At 33.7% G+C, this 6,000-nt stretch overlaps 1 long non-coding RNA gene across 2 annotated transcripts in view; it reads right to left on the bottom strand.

Annotated features, from left to right (window-relative positions):
• Positions 1 to 749: 749 nt before the first annotated feature.
• Positions 750 to 6,000, bottom strand: part of LOC122236491 — a 45,764-nt gene continuing 40,513 nt past the window's right edge. For both annotated transcript variants that reach the window (XR_006214554.1, XR_006214555.1), the window contains exon 4: positions 750 to 2,386. This is a non-coding gene — a long non-coding RNA (uncharacterized LOC122236491). The remainder of the gene's footprint in view (positions 2,387 to 6,000) is intronic.

Genomic DNA, 6,000 nt, shown 5'->3' with positions numbered 1-6,000 from the left:
CTGATCATAGTGGGCAATAATCTGAAGAATCGGTCAATTTAAATGTACATATCTCAGCACAAGTAGATGAGGGAAAGAGAAAGCAAGATATAAAAACTACTGTTACAGATTTTAAAATTGATAGCATATTTATATATTTAGTAATATGTGTTAAGGTTTTTTTAAATGCCTATCATTTACCCACCAATACATTTAGAGCTATTTATCATAAGAGAATAAGGCTCTGGACAAAGCTTGTGTTATGCGGCATTCATCAATGCACTATTCACAAAAGTGGAAGGATTAAGAAATCTAAAAATACATGAATATGGGATTAGTTAATTATTGGTGAAATAAAATATAGAATACTTGAAAGCAAAGGTTACAAATTACATTGTGGAAATACTGACACAGGGAAAAACATAGATTTTATTTTTATGTTAAAAATCAGATTACAAATTAGAATATGCAGAATATATATACATGTATATAACATGCAAAGAGAATGACTGAATATATAGAAATAAAATTCTGATAGTTTTTTCCTCTGAGTTATGAAACGAAACAAACATGTATTAATGATTTAATAAAAAGAAAAAACAACTATTCTCTGAAAGAAAAAGGACAACTCTTTGATACATGTATTTCCCTTCAAAAACCAGTAATTACTCGAAGATATAATAGGTCTAGTTACCTAAATACTTTTATAACAAAGAGTTAATTTTATTTCTTCCAAGTTATTTTCATTACTGTGCAACTTCAGACATTCATCTTTTTAATAGTTTATTAAATACTCACTGCATTGTCTCTTACATCATGTGGATACTAAGGGATAAAGATATCTCTACCCTAGAGAAGCCCATGGTAGAGACATAACATATTTGTAAACAGACAAATTAGACAATACTACAAGACAAAGACTCAATATGCAAACGTGGCCCAAGTGTTTTTGAATCCTAGACACATATTATTGTGTCCTGTGTGTCCTTGCCTGTGAGGCAAAATAGTATGGAAATAGAATAATCTGAGGAAGATTAAGGCTGAATCTGAGATAAATCAACCTAGTTGTGGGATTGACTGGTTTCTTTTGGGAATGGTCTTCCAGATCAGAGCATCCAAAGGTATCACTTGGTGAAAGATATATAAAAGTATACAAGTCTTAAATATAGCAAAGGTAGTCACCTGTTGAAAAGTTTTAGAAAATGTGCTTTGGTAGAAGTAATACCCAACCAGTTCTTGAAGCTCTTTGGAAAATTTTGTGCTCTCAAGTGAGAGAGCTTGAAAAGGCAAACACAGGTGTAAAGACCCCATACATGTTGGCTGTAGGGTATAAATTAGAGGTCAAGAGAACCCCTTTGCTTTAGGGAATGAGCAGATACAGTGTGCTGAGTACAAAGGTTGGAGGCATTTGGGTCCACTCAGGGACATCAGACACCAGGTCTGTAGCAAAGGTTTGTGTTGATGTTTGTTTCATGATGAATAAAGTTTCAATTTGGATGCTATTAATACAAATCAAAGGACATCAATAAACATGTCTGAGAAAGGTGATTACTTAAATGATGCCCTACTATCTTCCACATCTTGAAAAAATCCCAAACCAATGAATGATGCAATCGGAGAACAGAAAATACACTATTTCATTTTTTCAACAGGTTGACAGTAAGAATCACATAACAAAGAGACTCTTCTAAAGGGAACATGTGTTAGAGTGACTTTTTTTTCTAACAAAAGGAAAGTGGTTTTTGCATTTTCTAAGTATAAGATCTTGGCAGTTGATTTGGGCTGTTTTTTGTGTGTGTGATTTCTTTTTTGACTATTTAAGAGGAAGCAATATTTTCTTTTTGTGGAGTATCTTGTTTTTAGCTAAAAGTCATGTTGATGTAGTACTGCAGAATAAGGTGTATGCATGTGTCTATCTCCAAATACAGTTCTAGCCATAATCTTTCAAGTCCCCCTAAAACTCAACCTCCTTCATTGAAACTCAACTCATTGAATTTAACCCTAAATGGTGTTATCAAATTAAAATATATGCTATTATATAGCATATAAATGCTATGTTAGTTAATTTTAGTATATGGTCTTCTGTGGGATTTCTAAAATTTTCACTTGATTAGCTTTTTTTAAAATAAAACCTTTCAGGGTTTCAAGATTATTTTTATGACTTATAATATGCATAACACATCTTCAAAATATATTAACTCTTGAAATAATTTAAGATCCATGCATTACATTTATGTCAGTTTACAGATCACACTCAAGTATGCTGATTTCAGAGTTTTCTTTGGCACTTAATTTAAAGTTACAACATTGGTCTTCCAAATCTGACATTTGTATGATTGGTGGATTGCACTGCAATTTTATTGACCTTTATCTTGTTTTTGTGCTCACTGGCTCATCAGATGCCATTCTGTCAAAAAAAAAAAAAAAAAAAAATTAACCATTTCTCTCCTTATCTGTCAATTAGTGTATCTTTTGCAAGAGGCTTGCTAATCATTCATCAATAGTTCTTAGCTTGGCTGTAGCCTTCAACTCTCTATAACCTTATAGCCTTCAGGGAGCTATTTGTCTTTGCATTTCCTAATCTTGTGGATTTATATACCAGTAGACCCAAGGGCGACTTCTCAGCCCCAAGGTGGGAACACATACTTTCTTATTTCTTTGCCAAAGCTGCCTTTTACTCCCTTTTAAAGCAACCATTACTTTCTATATTCTTTGAGGATCCTTTTCTCAAGAGTGGCTTAATTTTTCTTGCTGGCTCTAAAGAAAACCTATTGCTAACCCGCTACTAAGTCCTGCTAGTATAAATTCTGATCACCATGAAGCAGTATTCAGGGAATGACACATTTATTTTTAAATGGAATGTTACAAATATTCTGGATTACTGAGAATCTCAGCCCTAGTGTCTACTTTCTGATTTCTACTTCACTTAAGAAGATTTTCATTTAAGAGAATTTAGCTTAGAAATATGACTTTTGCTTTCTGTATTTAAATGTGAATATAGTGTTTACATTTTTCTCAAGTCTTTTATTTACCCTCACCTTGAACTAAGATTTGTTTATCAACTTTTTCTATTTATCTCCTTTTTCTATGAAGGTTCTTTTACTCAGCAATTGCATGCTCCCCCCAAACAAACAAATCATCCCAGGACATTGAAGGTTTTCTAGGTTCTAACAGGTAACTTAGACTCCCAAGGATATTAAGACGGAGTTATCTCACGTTTTCGGCCCTTTGTCTTGCTTATGGCAGTCTTTCATGTCTCTTTCATGAAACTGTAAGCTATGTGACCGCAGACATTATGTCTCAATTAGTGCTAAATAACCCAGTCTATGACATGTCACAGACTATATCTATATATAAATATACAGATATAAAGAGATGTATTTTATATACATTTATTGAACAATTGGAAGACTGAACGAATGTACCATCCATTTTGTTGGCCAACAAAAATCCTATTAATCCTTTACTAAATTTGTTCCATCTTTCTAATTTTGCAGGTTTTAAATCTAAAGGGAAATCACCTTATATAATGAATTTGAGTAACATTTATTTTTAACACATTACTTAATCATAATAATGAAAAATGAAGTCATAGACAGGTTGAATTCTTATTTCATTAGCATCTACCAAACTGAGTATTATTCAAATATAACATTCTTACTAATTTTATGAAACCAAAATGGATAATGAAAAGATATCTTCAGCTGTTATTAATGTTCCAGTTACCGAAGTGTAAAATTTTAATGAAAGTCTTCTTAGGAAACTTTATGTAAAAAAAAAAAATAGGTATACTCAATGGAAAATGTGTGAAACATATTTAATGTGTTAAGTAGTTAAAACCAGTCTACTGTCAATAACATGTTTTAAAAAAAAAAAAACTTTGAAGTACATTATGTATAATTGAAAAGTTTCAATTTCGTACCTGTGTGAGGAATTCTCAATTATTTTTCATATTTTTAACATAAAATTACTTTGTAAACTCCATTAAATTGAAACCTTTACATATTTATGTTCTTTATACTCTAAAGTTTTACATAAATATCCATCCTCTAAATAATGCCATTATTACCAGAAAACTTCTAATAAAACCTTCCACACAATTAATTATCCATCTACATTGGTCATGCCAACAGTAGTTGGTAGGCATTGTAGACTCTTCCTTCCTTCTTTCCTCCATTCTTTGATCCTTTCCTTCCTTCGATCCTTCCTTCCTTCTTTTCATATTTATTGAGGCCCAAACTACTTGGGTTAAGGAACTGGGTAGAATTAGGGATACAGTATTGTACAAAACTGACACGGTCACTAACCCTTATGAATGTTCCAGTTTATAAAGGAATGTATTATGTTAATCAAAAAGCCATACAAAATTTTGAAATTTCCTTAACTGTGCTAAATATTATGAGCAGGGAGTTTCATGGATCAATCAGAGGACATAACAGAGAAATCTGACCTAAATAGAAGATGGGAGAATATTCTCCTGGGGAACTGAAAGTAGAGCTGAGATGGAAAGATTACAAGTAAACTAGGTGAAGGGAGAGGGAAGAGCACTCCATGAGCAGAAAGCAAAGGGGAAAAAGTAAGGTGACCGCAGAGCAGGTAATGTTTCATGGAGTTGGAAAAGGCCAAGATGACTGAGCTGAAGAGAATGAAGAGAGTGTGGTACAAATTAAAGTAGGAGAGAAAGGTAGGGTCATGTGTGAAACTTTCCACTGCATGCATGTTTAGTATGTTACACCTAATCCTCAATAAATGAAGAGAAATTGAACGGCTTTAAGCAAGAGAGTGAGGGACACACATGCGGCTACTAGCCCAAAGGGTGATTTTGTATAAATTAGGAAAAGGGGCCCTTTCTCAAGAACATTTTGCTGACATCTGCTGGAAAGTTGTCAAACAGTTATGTAAACCAGAATAATGAGTGAAGGATTCCCTGTAAAGTTGTTCAAAACACAACCTGCACAACTATCATTACCAGGTCTGACTGGAGAAGACATTGTGAAAACAGCATTATATCTAAGAGAGAAGAGTACAGGAGCTGAGGCTAGAATAGAAGCAACCAAATAACTGAAGGCTATTGCAATAGGGCATGAGCAAGAGTAACAGGTTTGGACATAATATTAGGGATGGGAAAAATGAATTCCACATACAATCAGAAGAAAACCTTAGCAGGACAGCGTTGCTTACAGACATGTGGAAAAGAAGGAAAAGTTGTCCTCACGGACAACCCTTTGCTTTCTGGCTCACATGAGAGCATCTGCCATCATTTATTATGACAGGATACACTGGAAGAGAAATGGCTCTGGGGGAGAAATGAGGACGATCATTATTTCAATTCTTGGCTTGTTAGTTTGGGGAGATTTTGAAGCATTAAAGTGGTGAGATCAAGAGAACAGTGGAAATACAAATGTTGAGCTCCCGGAAGAAATCTCAGCTGAAGATAAAATTGCAAATCTTTGACCTCTAGGTGAAAACCATAGTTGTGTGTTTTGAAGACACTCCCTTGTGAGAGAATCCAGGTTGATAAGGATCAACCTTAGAGGTTGTGGAGAAGACAATTATCCTTTGAATGTGGCAACAAATAACCATAATAAAAGAAGTATCACCAAGTCCAAAGAAAGAATGAGTTTAAAGAAGGAAGGAGTAGCCAACTGTATTCAGTTCTACTGACACATCATAAAATGGAAAGTTTAGAAAAGCTGTCTCCTCTTAACTTTTTCCAGGACTGTAATTAGAGTGAGGGAAATAAATTGATCTAGTTTGGAGTAACCCATTGAGTGTGCATATAAGAAGTGTATGGCAGCAGGTAAAGACCATTCCTGAGAAATGTGATTGAAAAGACATAAACAGAAATCAAGGAGGCGTAAGAGTATAACAGTAATTAGTGCCTATATATTTCATTTGCCTGTTTTTGCTATTATGTGCATTGAATGTGAGATTTGCCAGCATATTTAAAAGAATATTTTCACAAGTTTCACTTGTTTCACAAGTTTTCACAATATTTCCACAATATTTTCAACCTTCCTG

Source organism: Panthera tigris, chromosome A1 (genome assembly GCF_018350195.1).
Source record: "Panthera tigris isolate Pti1 chromosome A1, P.tigris_Pti1_mat1.1, whole genome shotgun sequence".
In the NCBI taxonomy this organism is placed as follows: Eukaryota; Metazoa; Chordata; class Mammalia; order Carnivora; family Felidae; genus Panthera; species Panthera tigris.
The sequence above is the reverse complement of the archived record's forward strand: the minus strand, read 5'-3'. Positions and strand labels throughout refer to the sequence as shown.